General features: G+C 44.2%; 1 protein-coding gene across 3 annotated transcripts in view; it reads right to left on the bottom strand.

Annotated features, from left to right (window-relative positions):
* Window positions 1-22,131, bottom strand: part of CPPED1 (calcineurin like phosphoesterase domain containing 1) — a 114,454-nt gene that overhangs the window by 15,042 nt on the left and 77,281 nt on the right. The gene's annotated exons all lie outside the window — the stretch shown is intronic.

Below are 22,131 nucleotides of genomic sequence, written 5' to 3'. Positions count from 1 at the left end.
GAGGAAATGGGGCAGTGACCGCTAATGGGATAGGATTTCTTTATAGGGTCATGAAAATGTTTTAAGATTGACTCTGGTGGTGGATGCACAACTCTGTGAATATACTAAAAACCACTGAACTGGACATCTTAAATAAGTGAATTGTATGTTAATGGTATGGTATGTCAATAAAGCTGTCATGAAAAAAATAAAAGGAAAAAAGGGAAGAATGACTATAATAGTATTAGCTATCATTTGCTGAAGATCTCCTACAGGCCAAGCACCAGGAACAAGACCCATTCTATGCATTAATTTGAACTCTTCAACATTCTCAAAGTACATCACCGTATATGGGGGATGGGGGAGTCCCCCACCACCACCACCACTCAAGGTGGGACCACCTCTGGTGAGATCCCTGCTCTGGAGCTCCTGCAGGATCAGGCTGAAGTCTGACTCCAGCTGAGCACATATCCTTCTTAGCTCTGTCGCCTGCCCTGTCCGTTGTTACTTCCTTGTTCCCTCACGTGTCCTCCAATCCCAGTCTCAGGCTCTGCCTCCAGAGGCCGCGACCTAAGAGAGTTACTTCGTGTGGACCCCTTGCCATCACTACTGCTCTACTTGTGAGGCTCAAGGGCTCACCAGCCACCCGGCTTCTCCCATGGTCCCACCCACTTTAAAAACGACAGACTTTCTATCAGAGCCTCAGCTTGCTCTCTTCAGTGGTTTTAAATTTTCCATTTCACTAGTTATCTTTGCTTTTTCTGCTTTCAAAAGTAATGCATGCCTGGGCTTCCCTGGTGGCGCAGTGGTTGAGAATCTGCCTGCTAATGCAGGGGACACAGGTTCGAGCCCTGGTCTGGGAGGATCCCACATGCCGCGGAGCAACTAGGCCCATGAGCCACAACTACTGAGCCTGCGCGTCTGGAGCCTGTGCTCCGCAACAAGAGAGGCCGCGATAGTGAGAGGCCCGCACACCGCGATGAAGAGTGGCCCCTGCTTGCCACAGCTAGAGAAAGTCCTCGCACAGAAACGAAGACCCAACACAGCAAAAATAAATAAATTAATTAAAAGTAATGCATGCCTTAGGAGAGCAGTTGAATAAACTGTGGTACACTCACAGTTGTAAACAAACAAACCAAGGAAGATCTCCATTAACTGATACTGAATGATTGCAAAGAAAAATGTGAATAATGTGCAGGAAAGCATATATAGGAGCCTACCTTTTGTGTAAGGAAGGGAAAATAAAACACACATTGATGCATGCAACATACCCTATGCAAACAGATCAGAAAAATATACTTGCAATATCTATTGCAAACAATAAAAAAATCAAGCCATTGGGGTAAAATGCCAGATAAATCCGGGTAAAGGGTATATATGTGTTCTTTTTACTTGCAACTTTTCTGTAAGTTTGAAAATATTTCCGGACAAAAAGGTTTTTTTTCAAAAAACAAGGCATGCTTGCTAAAAATAAAATCAAATATTATAAAAATACAAGGCACTTTAAAAAAGGAGGAGGGAAATCTCTTGAAATCTCTCTTTCCATTTTAGGAGTTCCGTGTGTCTTGTCCAGATAATTTGAATGGCTGTACTTATAAAAAACAGATGTAAGATATAGGTCTATAGAAAAACACATATTCACAAATACATATAATTTCACAAAAATGGAAGATGCTATCTGTGAATTTGATCCTTGCTTTTATTCACTCAACAATCTGTCTTTTAATTGTTCCCCTCAGGACATACGGCTCTATCTCAGAGCTGCCGTATAAAACCCTGAAAACTGTATCTGTAGTGTGTACAATCTAGGCTGTCAGATGATCATTCTATACTTTAAACTGGGAGGTCGGGACATTCAGAGTCTTCCGGCCCTCCAGGGACTGTTCAGGTACTTGGGGACACTCAGTGCAGCTTCTCAGAGAGCCTTGGGGGCCCTGGGGCAGTGACTCCGCAGGGAGGAAGGTGTCCATTTGCCCAGCCCCAATGGCCAGCTCTCCAGGGAGGGGCCCATCCATTCCTGTTTGCTGCAGGATCAACAGCGCAAGAAAAGACTCTCTCAGGTTAAAAAGCACCCAAGCCAGGCAGCCCTGCCTCTGTACCACTCGACCTGGGGTAGGGGTTTGGGGGGTTAGCTGCTACGGGAGTTGAACCCCAATCTTCTGAAGGGCATGAGCAGCCATAGAAGGCTGGAGATGACTTCACTGCCAGGGGGTCAGGTGCTCCCGGGCTGGGCCTCCGCTGGAAGCCTGGGTGGGGTTCATGCCGCCCTTTCTTTTGTGGGTGCTATGCAACACACAAACATCTGGCCACCTCAGGCATTTGCTCAGATGTCTGGGCCACATGCTGCGAGAAGCATCTGGCTTGTCCTGAGGCTTCATAGCCTCCTCTTGGGATTTCTCCTCTCTCTCTTTTTTTGTTTTGCTTGGGTTGAAAGTAATGGCCCAGCTATTGAAATGACCCTTCACCCGAGGTCAAGAGATTTCTTTTCTCTATAGAGTAGGAGCTGGTGTTAGGCGAAGAGATTTCTTTTGTTTTCTCCCCAGTTTCGTCTCCTAAAAAAATAGCCATGTAAATTCCACTTTTACCTCCCCTAGATAATCATCAACAAAATGATACTCTTCCCTTCCCAAGGCTCCTACAAGAAGGTGGGAGGGTGGGGAGATGAAACCACAATTCTCGGTGGCAGAGAAGTAGCTCAGAGAACACCGAGGGGCTGTGCATTTCCAGCTCAATCAGGAAGGGAGTGGTTTTGCTGAAAAAGTTCCCAAGAAGAGCGGGTGGAGAGAGATCCACTGATCCGTCATCACGCCCACACGTGAGGCGGTGGGGAGGGCCCCGCTCCTGTTTGTCACACGCATCTCCACCTTCACCACCACACCCCCTCACGAATGTCAAGGCCTGCACTCCCGCCTTGGGAGAACGTGAGCTCCCAGTCCCGGGCACAGAGCGGTGCTGCTGGGACATAATTCCGCTCGGGGGCTGGAGATGCCTGGCTGCCCTCATGCGTGCAAAGCCTCCAGACTCTGCAGTGAAGCATCGCTTCTCCACCTGGAGCTGAGGATTAATTATGCTCCTACCACCTTCAGACTCACTCCCCTTTATTCTTCTTCTACATGGGAAGTATGAACAACTTTTTAATTTTCCCCTTTCCTGATGACCTGGAAATTCAAAACCTGTGTGTAGTATGCAAGAGGAGAGCTGTATTTTCTTAATATTAATATTTGGTGGCTAGAAAAGCAGTGGCAGCTTGGGGCAAGGGCTCAGGAGATGAAGGCTTGAACCCCAGCCTGCCACTGCCACGCTGTGAGCGTGGCATGTGCGTCCACCTCTCTGAGCCTCCGTTTCCCCCACTTGGAAGGTAGGACAAATGCCAACCAGCCCCAGGTTCAGAGCTGTGCCCAAGGTCACACGGCAGGAAGCTGCATGTGACATACTCAGGCGACGCTCAATAATTATACCTTCCTCTCATCCTTCTCTAAGATTCTGATCAGAAGATCTTTTTTTTCATTTGCACAAATTACATCTTTTTCGCTATCCACAATTTCCTCTTTATTTTTAAAAGAAGATGGCAGGCTTGTGTGTGAGCTGGAGCGTGGGGCACACAGTAAGGTTTCAATCCAGAATGGACAATTTTCCAGATTTCCATTACCCAGTTTCCATGCCCTATCTTAAACACAGCTGTCAGGACAAGAGGCTCATTAAAAAAGATTGTTTTGACTGACGGCATGCTCATGTATCAAATTGGAAATCCGTCCAAAAATACTGGAGGGAGGTAGACAGAGGTGGCAGCAAGCCACGGAAGGGAGATGTTGAGCAGCGTGGCTGAAGATGAAACTTACTGGGGAAAAGGGGCTCTAGCTCGGACCAGGTAGGTCCACGAGGGGAGCTCTGCGCCATCGAAATATCAGGACCTTGGGAGAGTCAGCTTCTGTTTTAATAACCGGGGAAAGAAAGATTCCAATCAGGCAGAGATGCCTTAAAGAACACAGCATTTGCCTAATTAGCGTGCTTTTCCATGAGCCCTTTAGATAGCAGCCTTCCCTGGGCTCTGCCCATGCCCTTCTCTGCTCACTGGATGACCACAGCCTGTCGTGACCTCAGTCACCCCACCTGCTGACGACCCCGAATCATTTCCCGGCCCAGACTTAGTTCTCCCACTGCTCGGAGGACCTCTCTTCCTGATGTCCCTGCAAGTACTGCCAACTCACTCTTTCCGCCCCATGCCTGCTCCTCCTTGTGGGCTTCCCTGGGCCAGCACACAGCCACCTGCTCCAGGGATGTGGGCTGTGCATCCTATTGGTTTTTCTGCCTGAACATGCTCACAGCCCTTTCTGTTCTCCATCCTCAGGGCGGTCTTTGTGGCCACCTGCTCTTCCCTCCTTTCTGCCCCCAGGTGTGTCAGGATGACATTCAGCTGTCAGCGGCTTAAACAAGCAAAGGGTGTGCTTGTATTTACCTCTGATCTGTCCATCAGACAGGAGGTGGGCAGTCAGGGTGGGTGCAGCTGCTCAACAATTTCACTAAGAATCCAGGCTCCTTCTGTCCTGCTCTGCCATCCCCAGCTTGTGGCTTTGTCCTCAAGACTGCAAGATGGCTGCAGGGCTTCCAGGCATTATGTCCAAGTTCCAAGCAGGAAGAAGAGGGAAGGGCCAATGAACGCTTTCCAGGAAGCCCCACCTGCTAAATTCCAGGACTGGGACATGTAGCCACACTAGGTGTAAGGGGGGCTATAGGTGTTTCCAGCCTGTCATACGGTGCCCTGAATAAAACCAGGGAAAGAAGGAAGAAAAATACATCCTGGACAGACCGGGCAAGGTTGACTTTCTCAAATGCAAAACCCGATTGTGCCACTTCTCCACCTAAAACCCTTCCATGCTTCTCCATCACCTTGGGGCCGGATCTGGCTCCTGTTCCGTGTCATCCAACACCTGAGCCACACTCTGGTCACCAAGCAGCTCCAGTGCCAGGCCCAGTACATGCCCGGCTGTTCTGTGGCTCCGGCCTCAGCTCATGCTCTGCCCTGTGTCTTGAGTGCCCACTACCTGCCCACATCTGCCTGCTGAACTCTCACTCGTCCTTTACGACCCTGCCTGCTCCTCTCCGCGGGGAAAACATCGCTGGCCAAGGTGGACTGGGCTGATTCTCCTTCCTCCCGTGCTTTGCACATTCCTCTACTTTTGTCCTGAGGTTTCTTGCTCCCATCCTGGTGTCCCCTGCTGGCCTGTGAGGACAGAGACCAAGGCTATCTAACTAAATATCCATCCCTAGAATGAAGAGAACAGGGCTGCTGCTCTATAAATGACTGTTGAAGGATGGATGGATGGATAGAGGACAAATATATCAGATTTGTGGCAACTCATAAGCTGCATTTTAGCAGGTGTCCTGGAGGAGAAACTCAAATCTCCCCTCTGCCAATATTATCTAAGGAAAAGCAGAGTACCAGTATTTACTGATATTAAAAAAGAATTGCCATGTTCCTTATAAACGTCCGCTTCCCCAATTTTAAAAAGGGAGTGTTAACAGATCCCTCACAGAGTTTCAGAGATGATGTGTTTGAGCCCCAGCGCGGGCTCACTAACGCGCCCTGCAGACACAACACTTTTCGGTCCTGTTTCTGAAATAAAGTGTAAACGTGGGTCCTTCCTTCCTTGCTGTGGGAAGCAGTGCTGGTTGCCTCCCGATATCCATGCCCTTCCTTTTCCTCTTTGCTAAGAGGATCCCGATTCTGCTCTGGCAGGTCATGGGCTGCGTCCGCAGAACCAGGATGGAGGCAGTTCTCTTCCTACGACCACCCACGGGGCTAGGAAAGGGTCTGTGGCCAGGTCTCGGTATGCCGCTGTGGGAGGATACCTGCTGAGGGTCCATCCTGGGAAAGGTGTTGCTTCTTTTTTTTTTTAAAGCCCACTTTTCTGCCTCTTGGGGGTTGTCAAGTCTGAACGTTATGCCCAGAACTACAGCAGCCATCTGAGAAGGTCCAAACTAAAGAAAGGGCCACACTGGGTGTGTGTGTGCAAGGGGGCGGTGGCGGGGACAGGACAGCAGAATCACAGTAAGATCCTGGTCCCTAAGTTAGGCTTGTCTGAGAGCCTGAACCACACGAGATAATAAACTTCCTTATTCTCTGAGCTGGGCAGGTTGGAGTTTCCGATTACGTACAGCCAAAAGGAGCGAATACTATCCTATCCTTTTTAGAGCAGTTAACTCGTCTTTTGGAGTGACCAGTGATCTGCTTTTAGACACGACATAAGTTGGCCTTTGGAAGCTCTTACAAGATAATACAAAACGTCCCAGGATGTTTCCTTCATAGGGTGGGGTTCAACAGGACTCCAGCAGAGTGTTGTCTTGTCAGGCATCTTTTTTTTTTTTTTTTAATATATTTATTTATTTATTTATGGCTGCATTGGGTCTTCGTTGCTACTTGTGGGCTTTCTCTGGTTGCGGCGAGCGGGGGCTACTCTTCATTGTGGTACACGGTCTTCTCATTGCGGTGGCTTCTCTTGTTGTGGAGCACGGGCTCTAGGCACGCGGGCTTCAGTAGTTGTGGCACGTGGGCTCAGAAGTTGTGGCTCGCAGGCTCTAGAGCGCAGGCTCAGTAGTTGCGGCACACAGGCTTAGTTGCTCCGTGGCACGTGGGATCTTCCCGGACCAGGGCTCGAACACTTGTCCCCTGCATTGGCAGGCGGATTCTTAACCACTGTGCCACCAGGGAAGCCCCTGTCAGGGATCTGCTTGACATGCTTTCTAAGCCTTTGTGAAATTGCTTTCTCAAGCATCAAGCACTCAACAGGACCCAAGGCACAGACCCAAGGCAGTGCCTGGCACAGAGGAGGGGGCAGGGCTCTGGGTAACCTTCGGCCATGTCTATATGACAACTTGGAGGCAATTTGGAAGTGAGAAACAGACAACACACCACAGAGTCAGAGTGTGCTATTATTAAAGACCCCAAACATAGTCAGCTATAAAGAAAATCTCCTCCTCCCTTAGATTTTAGTCTTTCACTTGTGGGTAGAAGATACGAAGTGTGGAAAATGCTAAGCGGCATAATCTTTTGAAAATAATTGGTGGCTCTGTAACTATTATCCCTAAATACAAGTGTCAGTGGAGATTGATCTTACGTTTCCAGACCAGGGGATGGGAAACCACAGCTCATTGTCTATTAGCTTCTAAGGGGTGCGAACTAAGAACGCTTCCCATATTTTTACATGGCTCCATTTAGGTTTATATAAGCCCCTCTGTATTCTCTTCAGTTTTGCCTCTTGGCCCACAAGGCCTAAGATATTTACTATCTGGCCCTTTACAGAAACAGTCTGCCAACCCCTGACCCTGACTTCATTACAGGGATTCTTTTATTATTTTTTTTCATTTTTTGAGAAACTTAGAAGATTCAGATGAGGAAAAAAAATCATGTAACATTTATATTCTCACCACCCACAAATAATAAATATTAACATCTTGTAAGATCTCCTTTTACAGTTTTTAAGAAAAAAAATTATAATTATATAACTTGTATAAAATTATAACCCACGTCCCCTTTGACCAGCCCCTGCTGTCCCAGAGGCACCTGGCTTCACCTCTAAGGAACGGGCACCTTTGGTCAGAGGGTCAGTAGCTTCAACAAGGTTGAGAGCAGCTGTCCTGTAACCTTGATCAGAAGATAGGAAACAGGGACACTAATCACAATGCTTCTGGGCGTTGACGTATCGATCACACAGAAAGGTTTCTTTTCCTTGAAAGCACTCTTCGCCATGATACGCGGGCTCAGCACAGCGTAGGCAAACTCCAACCTACTGGATTAACTGAATGAGTGCCCCCAAAGCAAACATTTCATGGAGGAACTTCATGAAGACACAGCCGTGAAGTAAAGGTTGTTACGAATTAAAGTAAAGGAAGGAAGCGGGGTGGGGGCAGGCAATGAAGGAAGAAGGAGAAAGGAAATGCAATGCAACTCACACAATCTTAAGGGAAACCACGCCCCTATCAAATAGGTAGCAAGCAAAGTACATACATATCTTTAAATGTGACTTATGGAGAGAGGAATTTAAACATTAAAAACAAATCTCTCATGTGTCAGGAAGTACCCACTCTAAGGCTTACACATTGGTTGTAATTCTCTGGTTCCCTCCCGACTTTGACCCTAGGATCGAGCTTAAGCTTAAGCTAGGATTGATCTTCTTGAGGGTAAGACCAAAGCTTACTCATCTTTGTTCCCCTAGTTTCCAAATGCAGAGAACACATGCAATGTGTTCAAAAGGCAAAGATGAATGTGACCGTAAGCAGCACGCGATGCCAGGGTCAAGAGCTCCATAACTCTTCCAGTCAGAGTGTCGAACCTCTTCAGCAAAACATGACTCCAGGTCACGCCTGGCCTTACCATGACCAATTTCAGGCATTCATTTCATAAATAAAAAACATGTAAGTGTACTTATTTTAAGATTTGGGCCTGTTTGTGCACAAAGAACTTCATAACAGTAGTATTTATCACAGAGAAAAATCAAACATAACTTAAGTGTCCAATAGTGGCAAAAGAGTTCAATGAACATGGTATGTCTACATGGTATAAAACATCTGTGGTCTGGAGAATATTTTTAATGACACGAGATAATGCTCTGTGTGACGTAATCTTATGCTTCTAAAATGCTATGATCTTAGCTGTATGAAAAGAGAACTTCTCAGTAACAAGAAAACATTAATGAATGGATTACTTATAAACCAAGCCCCTACTAAACCCCACCCCCCAACCTGTACAACTAGGCAGAGGAAGCTTTCTGTTAAACCACAAAGACACAGGATTTTATATAAAGCCAACGAAAAGTGACACCAGGGAACTGCCTGAATCACGGGGGAAGTCATTAACAAACAAGGCTCCGGCAGAATACACACACACACACACACTCATGCGCAAACACGTCCCAGAGAAGGGCAATGATTGGACTACTGATAGATTCAGAAAAAGACCCTTGAGAAAACTGACGAAACCTGAAAATATTTTTTCTCTTATAAAAATGACCCTCAATTATGCTATTGCCAATGTCAAATGCAGGATGCTGTCAAACAATTATTTCAGACAATTTAGGCCAAGGAAACCAAATTGCCACTTGATTCATTCTTTGTTCATCCTAAGAGTTGGTGCATATTTGCAATAACAACCAACATTTTATCAAATACAAGTTGAAATAAACTGATTGCCATAATTTGTCTCTTTTCTCAAGATAGTATCTCAAACCAACCTTTATTTTTATTTTATCACTATTTTCTATGAGCTACAGCTGCCATTTTTAAAATAAGCTTTTTCTGGTGCCCATAATCCTCTGATAGGAGCCCACTTGCACTTGTATCCCAGGGGAGCCAGTCAGAGTCTGAGAGGGGTTGGGGGGGGGTAGGGCGGGGTGTACAGATCCCTTCCTGTTTCAAGCAGCATCTCTGTCTGCAGAAGGCACAGTCCACCCACTCTAGATGAGAGGATGAGGTGAGGGGCTTACTCTGAAAAAAGACTGCTGCTTGCTGAGGCCAGAGAGGAATTCCACACCCTGAGTGGACTCCCTGGACCCTCACCCAGCAGGACCCCTTCAGATGTTGTGATTCTAAGCCTCCATGGCTGGCTGGACCAGCTCCTTCCCCGGGGCAGCCCATGAAGGAGCGCAGGTAGAGAGAGGAAGTGGTTTGCAAGCAGGTGGGAATCGTCCCAACACAAGCTGGCCTGGCTCTTCTCACCTTGCCCAAAGTGCGTTCTACTCATTACCCCGAAAGCATGATTAACAGGCCAGGGGTCAGAGCCAGAGCCCTGGGACTGGAGCCGAGCTGTGTGAAGCTGGGTAAGCTGAGGTGTCTCTCTGTGCCTCAGTTTCCCTATCTATAAAATCAGAGCAATAGTACCTGTAGCATAGTATTTAGTAAGTGGGAAATATTATTAGTATGTGAATCTAAAGTTAATTGTGTTTTAAATGGCTTATAAAGTAAAACTGATAGTCAAGGAAGTTGGTTACCCTGGGGTCTTTAGCACCCACAGGTGGCACATGGTGGGGCTGACTCAGGGACGTGGGACCCTGGTGTGGTGGGCAGAGAAGTAGAAGGAACAGTGTCAGAAAGACTTGGGTTCCAACTTCGGCAACACTCTAGCCACCAGCAGTGGGTGAGAGGTGTGAACTTGTGCAAGGGAGAAAATAGGTTCCTTACATATCAATTTCTCTGATGTTAAGTCACCTAAAATATTTTTATGATAATAATGAAAAGGATGATAGTAAGATGGATAATACTAAGAGCACCATCATCATTGAACACTTAACAGGAACCAGATACTGTGTCAAGGTACTGGATTATCTGATGCGCACAAAAAACAGAGGTATTCTATCCCTGCTTCCTAGCTTTGTGACCTGAAGAAGTGATTCAGCCTCCAGGACTTTGCTTGTCAGTAAAATGGCAAGAACGCCAACACCTTGAGGGGCGCTGTGTAGGCTATGGTGACAATGTGAGCAGCCGCTGACAATAATGTGAGGAATAAAAAAACTGAATATTGGGCTTCCCTGGTGGTGCAGTGGATAAGAATCCGCCTGCCAATGCGGGGGACACGGATTCGAGCCCTGGTCCGGGAAGATCCCACATGCTGCGGAGCAACTAAGCCCGTGTGCCACAACTACTGAGCCTGTGCTCTAGAGCCCACGAGCCACAACGACTGAAGTCCGTGCGCCTAGAGCCCGTGTTCTGAAACAAGATAAACCACTGCAATGAGAAGCCCGCGCACTGCAATGAAGAGTAGCCCCCACTCACCGCAACTAGAGAAGGCCCGCGCACAGCAACGAAGACCCAACACAGCCAAAAATAAATTAATTAATAAAACAAAACAAAACAAAAAACTGAATATTAGCCATGGCCCTCAATAAGCTTGTTCATCTTCTGCCTTTTTCAGGAGAAAAAAACTGCTCTATTAGGTGCCTTCAGTGGCATCCCAGAGGAAGTGAGGTTAGGAAGTGAGGTTACAGTCCCCCAAGGGAGAGGGACCACAAGGCCCCACCCAGCAGGTGGCCCAGCAGGAGGCTGGTGGCTGAGGCAGCATCACACTGGTCAGGACTCGGCCCCTTCCACCTAGGCAGCGGTGCTGCAGGGACTCCTCACCTGCACTTCCACCAGTGCGTAGGGGAGGGCCTTGCATATAGGAGACATATAAGAGAAGTTCTTTTCCTTCCTCTCGTGTGTCTGTAATTTAAATCTGAAATGGACTCAGGTTTCTCACTGCTGTGTGTTCAGGTTCCTCACCTGGACTGCAGACACCTGTACTCACAGGACCCTGGGTTGTGACGACAGGGCACATGGGAGGCTTTACCCAAATGGGTGCCGTTCTTTTACTTCCAAATGAGTCATCAATATGCAAACATTCCTGTTAAGTAAAATTGTAAAACAAAACTAAAGCAATTTCCAGCTTATTTTACGTAGCAATATTCTAAATTTTCATGTACAGTGTTAACCATAGTCGGGGCAAGTGTCTTTTAAGTGACAGCAAGTCCAGTAAATAAAAAAATACTTGAACTAGTATAGGAAGTAAGAGTGTTTAGCACCAGAGGGCAGACAGCAGAAGAAAGAAGAACTACGATCCTGCAGCCTGTGGAACAAAAAACACATTCACAGAAAGAGAGACAAGATGAAAAGGCAGAGGGCTGTATACCAGATGAAGGAACAAGATAAAATCCCAGAAAAACAACTAAATGAAGTGGAGATAGGCGACCTTCCAGAAAAAGAATTCAGAATAATGATAGTGAAGATGATCCAGGACCTCGGAAAAAGAATGGAGGCAAAGGTCGAGAAGATGCAAGACATGTTTAACAAAGACCTAAGAGAATTAAAGAACAAACAAACAGAGATGAACAATACAATAACTGAAATGAAAACTACACTAGAAGGCATCAATAGCAGAATAACTGAGGCAGAAGAACAGATAAGTGACCTGGAAGACAGAATGGTGGAACTCACTGCTGCGGAACAGAATAAAGCAAAAAGAATGAAAAGAAATGAAGACAGCCTAAGAGAGCTCTGGGACAACATTAAACCCAACAACATTCACATTACAGGGGTCCCAGAAGGAGGAGAGAGAAAGGACCAGAGAAAATATCTGAAGAGATTATAGTCGAAAACTTCCCTAACATGGGAAAGGAAATAGCCACCCAAGTCCAGGAAGCGCAGAGAGTCCCATACAGGATAAATCCAAGGAGAAACATGCCGAGACACATAGTAATCAAATTGGCAAAAATTAAAGACAAAGGAAAATTATTGAAAGCAGCAAGTGAAAAATGACAAATAACATACAAGGGAACTCCCATAAGGTTAACAGCTGATTTCTCAGCAGAAACTCTACAAGCCAGAAGGGAGTGGCATGATACTTAAAGCGAAGAAAGGGAAGAACCTACAACCAACATTACTCTACCCGGCAAGGATCTCATTCAGATTCAATGGAGAAATCAAAAGCTTTACAGACAAGCAAAAGCTAAGAGAATTCAGCACCACCAAACCAGCTGTACAACAAATGCTAAAGGAACTTCTCTTAAACAATTACCTTAAACATAAATGGATTAAATGCTCCAAGCAAAAGACACAGGCTCGCTGAATGGATACAAAAACAAGACCCATATATATGCTGTCTACAAGAGACCCACTTCAGACCTAGGGACACATACAGACTGAAAGTGAGGGGATGGAAAAAGATATTGCATGCAAGTGGAAATCAAAAGAAAGCTGGAGTAGCTATACTCATATCAGATAAAATAGACTTTAAAATAAAGAATGTTACAAGAGACAAGGAAGGGCACTACATAATGATCAAGGGATCAATCCAAGAAGAAGATATAACAATTATAAATATATATGCACCCAACATAGGAGCACCTCAATACATAAGACAACTGCTAACAGCTATAAAAGAGGATATCGACAGTAACACAATAATAGTGGGGGACATTAACACCTCATTTACACCCATGGACAGATCATCCAAAATGAAAATAAATAAATAAACAGAAGCTTTAAATGACACAATAGACCAGATAGATTTAATTGATATTTATAGGACATTTTATCCAAAAACAGCAGATTACACTTTCTTCTCAAGTGCGCACGGAACATTCTCCAGGGTAGATCACATCTTGGGTCACAAATAAAGCCTCAGAAAATTTAAGAAAACTGAAATCATATCAAGCATCTCTTCTGACCACAACACTATGAGATTAGAAATGAATTACAGGGGAAAAAATGTAAAAAACACAAACACATGGAGGCTAAAGAATACGTGACTAAATAACCAAGAGATCACTGAAGAAATCAAAGAGGAAATCAAAAAATACCTAGAGACAAATAATAATGAAAACACGACGATCCAAAACCTATGGGAAGCAGCAAAAGCAGTTCTAAGAGGGAAGTTTATAGCTATACAAGCCTACCTCAAGAAACAAGAAAAATCTCAAGTAAACAATCTAACCTTACAACTAAAGGAACTAGAGAAAGAAGAACAAACAAAACCCAAAGTTAGTAGAAGGAAAGAAATCATAAAGATCAGAGCAGAAATAAATGAAATAGAAAAAAGAAAACAATAGCAAAGATCAATAAAACTAAAAGCTGGTTCTTTGAGAAGATAAACAAAACTGATACACCATTAGCCAGACACATCAAGAAGAAGAGGGAGAGGACTCAAACCAATAAAATTAGAAATGAAAAAGGAGAAGTTACAACAGACACCGTAGAAATACAACGCATCCTAAGAGACTACTACAAGCAACTCTATGCCAATAAAATGGACAACCTGGAAGAAATGGACAAATTCTTAGAAAGGTAGAACCTTCCAAGGCTGAACCAGGAAGAAACAGAATATATGAACAGACCAATCAAAAGTAATGAAATTGAAACTGTGATTAAAAATCTTCCAACAAACAAAAATCCAGGAACAGATGGCTTCACAGGTGAATTCTATCAAACAGAGAAGAGCTAACATCCATCCTTCTCAAACTCTTCCAAAAAATTGCAGAGGAAGGAACACTCCCAAACTCATTCTATGAGGCCACCATCACCCTGACACCAAAACCAGACAAAGATACTATAAAAAAAGAAAATTACAGACCAGTATCACTGATGAATATAGATGCAATAATCCTCAACAAAATACTAGCAAACAGAATCCAACAGCACATTAAAAGGATCATACACCATGATCAAGTGGGATTTATCCCAGGGGTGTAAGGATTCTTCAATATATGCATATCAATCAATGTGATACACCATATTAACAAACTGAAGGATAAAAACCATATGATCATCTCAACAGATGCAGAAAAAGCTTTTGACAAAATTCAACACCCATTTATGATAAAAACTCTCCAGAAAGTGGGCATAGAGGGAACCTACCTCAACATAATAAAGGCCATATACGACAAACCCACAGCAAACATCATTCTCAATGTTGAAAAGCTGAAAGCATTTCCTCAAAGATCAGGAACGAGACAAGGATGTCCACTCTCACCACTATTATTCAACATAGTTTTGGAAGTCCTAGCCATGGCAATCAGAGAAGAAAAAGAAATAAAAGGAATACAAGTTGGAAAAGAAGAAGTAAAACTGTCACTGTTTGCAGATGACATGATACTATACATAGAGAATCCTAAAAATGTCACCAGAAAACTCCTAGAGCTAATCAATGAATTTCGTAAAGTAGCAGGATACAAAATTAATGCATGGAAATCTCTTGCACTCCTATACACTAATGATGAAAAATCTGAAAGAGAAATTATGGAAACACTCCCATTTACCACTGCAACAAAAAGAATAAAATACCTAGGAATAAACCTACCTAGGGAAACAAAAGATCTGTATGCAGAAAACTATAAGCCACTGATGAAAGAAATTGAAGATGATACCAACAGCTGGAGAGATATACCTTGTTCTTGGATTGGAAGAAACAATGAAATGTGAAAATGACTATACTACCCAGAGCAATCTACAGATTCAATGCAATCCCTATCAAATTACCAATGGCATTTTTACGGAACTAGAACAAATCATCTTAAAATCTGTATGGAGACACAAAAGACCCCGAATAGCCAAAGCAATCTTGAGGAAAAAAATGGAGCTGAAGGAATCAGACTCCCTGACCTCAGACTACACTACAAAGCTACAGTAATCAAGACAATATGGTACTGGCACAAAAACAGAAACACAGACCAATGGAACAAGATAGAAAGCCCAGAGATAAACCCACGCACCTATGGTCAACTAATCTATGACAAAGGAGGCAAAGATATACAATGGAGAAAAGACAGTCTCTTCAATAAGTGGTGCTGGGAAAACTGGACAGCTACATGTAAAAGAATGAAATCAGAACATTCCCTAACACCATACACAAAAGTAAACTCAAAACGGATTCGAGACCTAAATGTAAGACCGGACACTATAAAACTCTTAGAGGAAAACATAGGAAGAACACTCTTTGACATAAATCATAGCAAGATCTTTTTTGATCCACCTCCTAGAGTAATGGAAATAAAAACAAAAATAAACAAATGGGACCTAATGAAACTTCAAAGCTTTTGCACAGCAAAGGAAACCATATACAAGACGAAAAGACAACCCTCAGATGGGAGAAAATACTTGCAAATGAATCAACGGACAAAGGATTAATCTCCAAAATATATAAACAGCTCATGCAGCTCAATATTAAAGAAGCAAACAACCCAATCCAAAAATGGGCAGAAGACCTAAATAGACATTTCTCCAAAGAAGATATACAGATTGCCAACAAACACATGAAAGGATGCTCAACATCACTAATCATTAGAGAAATGCAAATCAAAACTACAATGAGGTATCACCTCACACCAGTTAGAATGGGCATCATTAGAAAATCTACAAACAACAAATGCTGGAGAGGGTGTGGAGAAAAGGGAACCCTCTTGCACTGTTAGTGGGAATGTAAATTGATACAGCCACTATGGAGAACAGAATGGAGGTTCCTTAAAAAACTAAAAATAGAACTACCATACAACCCAGCAATCCCACTCCTGGGCATATACCCAGAGAAAACCATAATTCAAAAAGACACATGCACCCCAATGTTCATTGCAGCACTATTTACAATAGCCAGGTCATGGAAGCAATCTAAATGCCCATCGACAGATGAATGGATAAAGAGGTTGTGGTACATATATACAATGGAATATTACTCAGCCATAAAAAGGAATGAAATTGAGTCATTTGTTGAGACGTGGATGGATCTAGAGACTGTCATACAGAGTGAAGTAAGTCAGAAAGAGAAAAACAAATATCGTATATTAATGCATGTATGTGGAGCCTAGAAAAATGGTACAGATAAACCGGTTTGCAGGGCAGAAGCTGAGACACAAATGTAGAGAACAAATGTATGGACACCAAGGGGGTAAAACTGCAGTGGGGTGGGGATGGTAGTGTGATGAATTGGGCGATTGGGATTGACATGTATACACTGATGTGTATAAAACTGATGACTAATAAGAACCTGCAGTATAAAAAAGACAAAAAAAAAAGAAAAAACACACACAAAAAAAGAGTGTTTAGCTAAGCGAGGGATATTTCAATTTTACAAAGGAATCCCACTGCTCACTTGAAAATGACACTAATTGCTATTTTTAAAATGTGACCTAGAAAGAAAAGATATAATATTTTGACTTCATACGCTTAAGCAGACATTGCTGTTTCCCATGTACTTGTGGCTCCGTTTTGAAATGCTGCAATGGGATTTTTCAACAAGATTTTGAGTTTTTAGTTTGAGGGTGACCTACAATACTCTGTTTTGTGCATTGCTGCCCTGGGTGCCCAGCACAGGGCCCAGGCTATTTGTTGAATGGATAAATGCTGACTTAACTTTGGGAACAGGCAGCACACAGATACACATGCCAGATTCTCAATTTATAAATAGTTACTATCAGGACTTGATTTTAACTTTAATTAGCCCAACTGTTAAGGATACGTCCAAAGTGAGAAATGTAATCCACCACTTCGCACCAGATGTAGCTTCCGTAGTTGGTCTTTTATCTTGGTTTACAGTGAATGAAACACAGACATAAAATGACTAAAGCATGATGTTTTGTGGTGAACTGATTGAAACATACAGCAGACCAAACCCGGAAGATGAATTCAAGACCAAATGTAAATTAAAGAGGGTAGAATTCCTCAAGCTGACATGCCCCCAGAAACTCTGAATTCTACAGATGCTCAAAAAAAGGACTGTTTGTTGAGTTCTCACTTGGAAGTCAGTTAAAAAAAGAACCAATGAGATAGATTTTTTTAGTGCATTTTAAACAGAGAGCATTGGGACTTCCCTGGCAGTCCCTAAGCGCTTCCACTGCAGGGGGCACGGGTTCCATCCCTGGTCAGGGAACTAAGATTCCCACATTGCCGTGTGGCCAAAAACTAACAAAGAAACAAAGGGTGTTTTCTGATAACAGCCACTGCCTCGTGGACCCACTTGCTGGATTCAGAAAAATCTGACTGTGAGATTACGCATTCCAAAGTGTGTTTATTAGCACATTAATTGGTGAGGTGTGTGCTTTAAAAAAATAAACGCAGAGTCAAATCCTCTCACTAAGTTCCATAGGAATTTTCCATCTAGTTCAACGTTTCCCAACCTTTTAAACTAATACCCCTTTCGACAAAACTGAAAATAGTGTACATTCCTCATTCACCCCGAAAAACCTCAGACTCTGAGGCACAGCCTACCTTCCTGTGTAGCCCAGAAGCCAAGAGGTTTCTTGTCTAGCTTCACTTCCTTCGTTTGTATTCTAAAAAGAATTGCTAATTCCTCTCCCTTTTTCAATATATAAAGTTATGTTAGCAAACTGCAGGCATGTCCCCAGACTCGACGTGCCTCTCCGTGCTTTGTGCCCCCTCACGTACACCCTCCCAAGAAGACGCTGCCTGCTCCGGGCAGCACCAGGAGTGAGAAGCGCTGCTCTCATGAAAGGAAGAAGCCAGACCCCGGGTAAAGCTAACTTGCCAGCTGTGGGCTCGCACCACAGTCCAGGGCCAGGTGACGACAAACCACCCTTCATCAAGCACGTGCCACGTCCCAGGCATGGGGCTAAGTGCTCTTATACACGCCTCCCTTTACTTGATTCTCACACCAACACTATGAGGTTGGGACGAGTACCCTCCTTTAACAAGTGAGTAAACTAAGGCAGAAAGATGTTCAGCAGATTACAGGAAGCCGCTTCACCGGGGAGTAGCACCAAAGGATTTGAATCCAGGTCTGTCTGAAGCCAAGCCCACCCGCTGACCTGTGGCCTTAAACGGTCTTACAGCCCACCCTCATGAGCATGGCACCCCTTGTACCGCCATCACAAGTTCGGCCTTACCCGCACACTACCCACGCTACCTGTCATTTATTATTTTTCTTTCACTTGATGAGCTATAGTTTTTTTTCTAACACATGTTAAACACCCAAGCGTTTGATTTTCAGTGCCCCAGGAGCCCTCCCACCTTCACCACATCATGGGCCTCCAGCGGGATGAGCTGCACCCAGGCATGCTCTCCACAGAGGAACCCGGGGCCCCTTCTGGGCAGACCTTCGGTGAGTCGGCAGTTGTGACAGGGGGGTCATCAGAAGCAGCCTGGAATTAGACGCGTGCATGTTGTCTCACAGGAGAGAAAGAGCCTCCCGCTGTATCAGGAACGTCTCTTTAAGCCAAGGATGGGAAAACTATGGCCTGCAGGCCCACCACCTGTTAGTGTAAAGTTTTACCAGAACCCAGTCACACCCACTTGCTTACGTACCGTTTGTGGCTATTTTCATGCTACAGAGGCCAAGTTGAGCAGTCGCTACAGAGACCACAGCCCAAAACGTTCACTGTCTGACCCTTTGCAGGGAAAGTTTGCTGACCCCTGATCTAGGTGATGCATTTCCCATCCAAAAGTCAGCTGGTAAATACCAATCCAGAGGTAACATGGACATTACCTGTGATTCTGCTGATTAGTAGATATGAATCAAGTTTAACTCAATTCCGTATTTATTTATTGAGAGGCTACTATGTGATAGTCTAGGCTAGGGGCTGGGTTTGTAGAGGTGAACAAAGCTGGGACTCCATTTCCTGGAGGAATCAGGATGGAAACAAATAATTTCAATACAACTCAATATTAGATGTCGGAGTAGGATTTGATGTTTCATTCTTCCTGTGAAGTAGACCCTGGAAACCTGACCTTTTTGTTCTTTAAAACTTTGAAATTCTAAAACCATAACGGTACATGGGCTAAGATCTCTTTCTAGTTTTTTTTTTAAAAGCATAAATAGAGGTGAAACTATAATTCTGTGAAATTACTCATTAGCTTTTACAGGAAAGATCAACTTACTGGCATTTTTCATAATTGCCAAATTCACTCTGGGCTTTCTACTACACAGTTCTATGTTGAGAATGGAAAAAAGAAAAGGTATCGAGACATCAAGGGAAACAGGGTCAGTTAAAGAGCTAGACTTTTGTTTTTTAACATTGAGTTTTTAAATTGAAATCTGTATTAACTGGGTCACATATTAACCTTCTGCTGAAAAAGGCATGAGGGATACAGACAATGGCCAGGAGGTTCGACCAAGATTTCATTATCTACTGTCTTTGTAACTCCAACTAGGTATCAGGTGAATTAAGGGGAAAACCAATTTCTACATCCCGTGGATGTGATGAAATTGATTATCCTCAGGCAGAGCAAAGAAGACAGAAAATAACTGTGCCGCTTCACATCTGTGCATCTGTCCTGCCCCGATAACTGTTTATTTGTACTGGCTATTGACAACATTTTCGCATCATACAGAGAAGGTTTTTTTATTGAGCTTCAAAAGGAGAAACAGAATGCATCTGTTTCTAGGGAAACCTGAGCTCGGAGGCTGGAGGCTTTGATTCAAAGAACGCATCCCTACACACATGGTGGCCCATTGTATAGTAACAGCCCTCCTCCTCATTTACCTCATCCCGTTTAGAAAATTAATGCCACAATGTGAGATGATTGTTGATGCTCATTATTAAATCATTTATTCATCCCACACAATGATTCAGAATTATTCATTAAGCTTGCTGGAAGGAAGCTGGGTGTTACCTCCATGGGAGTTTGAGGAGGGATGTGCTCTTTAAAAGGATATTTTATAACAACACAATTATCATAATTAAAAGCTACCCTGATATTCTGATAAGTTTTTGACATATTTTTGAGTACTGGCATTTTAGCACAAGGAGATAAATGAGACTGAAATAGTATTAGGGAATAATATTGCTGTGGGGAGAAAAAGCTGGAGGCAGTATTAAATACCATCTGTCATCATCACCCCCAATTTGGTCATGGTCTTTAAGTTAATGAATTTCACAGAATGTCACCTGAACTTCCGGCTTTCCAAAATGAGTTCAAGAACGACATGGCTGTGACCTGAGCGATCTCCGGCATTACTGAGTCGTGGGGGCCTGCATTCCCCATGAGAGCCCATCTACCTGTGCTCCCAAACCAAGCTGGCCCCTCAGGCTGCCACGGAGCTGTGACTGCATCTGATCCCGATATCTTCCCAACGCTGCCGATGCTTTGTTCTGAGTTTGAAAGGCCATTAAGCAAAGGGCCTGGTTTGGGAAGCCACTCAAACTGACAGGTGACTGCAGGAAGGGCACTCTTCTCTCTGCTTTTGCCTGGTCAATCAGGTCTAAGGGAAGGTCCTAAGGCCAGTGACCAAGAAGAGCACACCTGCCTATAAGTGAAGGTGGTACCTGATGGGAACAGCAGGGGACCACTTGGGAAGAGAGCAACTGACTGCTGGGTGAGCCTGGAAAGTCAGCATGTGGGTCAGAGCAGAGTCACACGCATGGCCTGACCCAAAACCGAAGGACCAGGAGGCTGCATGATGTGTGCCCAACACTGGGAACACACCACACAGAGGCTGTGCCCAGGAGTTCCACCGAGTGGGACCTGGTCTGCTCTGTGCCAGGTGCACAGTAGGTGCTAAACAGAGAAATGAGCTGGGCTGGTTGGCCACCGAGGGAAGGAGCCTGCATCAGAGGTTCATCCTTCACTCATTCCACAAACACTGATGAAGCATTTATTATAGGCTAAGACCCGAGCCAGGCCTCCCCTGCACTCAAGGAGCTGAGAGTCTAGGGGGGCTTCAGACAGGCTGACACTTACAAATGCACTGGGAGCAAGGGAAGCTGAGGAAGAACCTGGCGGGGCAGGGCTGGGGGCACCTCATACAGGAAGTTGAGGTGGCCTTGGCCAGATGAAATGGAAGAGGCAGAGACAGTGACAAAGGGTGAGGACAGCCTTATCCTATGTATGAAGGGGCCTCAGAAGGATAGATGCTGTTGGGCTACATACTCCTCTGGATGTAGTGGAGAATGGACCAGAATGGGGCAAGAGTGGGGCAGGGGGACCAAGTGAAAGCTGTTGCCGCCACCCAGCTGAGACGCAATGGTGGCCTAAAGAAGTGGACAGGCTGGAGAGCTATTAAAGAGGCAGAATTAAAGGCACATGAAGTATCAATCTTCCTGGGCAAGGAGGCCCTACTGGAGAAGAATCCATCAGAGTTCCAGAACCAGAGGCCATTAAGAGCTGATAAGATTATTTACAGTAGCCAAGACATGGAAGCAACTCAAGTGCCCATCAATAGACAACTGGATTAAGAAGATGTGATACACACACACACACACACACACACACACAGGAATATTACTCAGCCATAAAAAAAGGAATACTGCCATCTGCAGCAACACGGATGGACCTAAAGACTATTATGCCCAGTGACATAAGTCAGACAGAGAAAGACAAATACTATATGATATCACTTATATGTGGAATCTAAAAAATAATACCAATGAATGTAGATGCAAAACAGAAACAGACTTACAGACATAGAAAACAAACTTGTGGTTATCAAAGGGGAGAGGGAAGGGAGAAGGGACAAATTAGGGGTACGGAATTAACAGATACCAACCACTATATATAAAATACATAAGTAACAAGGATGTACTGTACAACACAGGGAATTATACCCAATATCTTGTAATAATTTATAATGGAGCATAATCTGCAAAAATACTGAATCACTATGTTGTATACTTGAAACTAACACAGTATTGTAAATCAATTATACTTCTGTTGAAAAATAAAGAGCAGATAAGAAAACTAGTC

Source organism: Aethalodelphis obliquidens, unplaced genomic scaffold, assembly GCF_003676395.1.
Source record: "Aethalodelphis obliquidens isolate GAN/ISIS:26980383/991018 unplaced genomic scaffold, ASM367639v1 scaffold18, whole genome shotgun sequence".
NCBI lineage: Eukaryota > Metazoa > Chordata > Mammalia > Artiodactyla > Delphinidae > Aethalodelphis > Aethalodelphis obliquidens.
The sequence above is the reverse complement of the archived record's forward strand: the minus strand, read 5'-3'. Positions and strand labels throughout refer to the sequence as shown.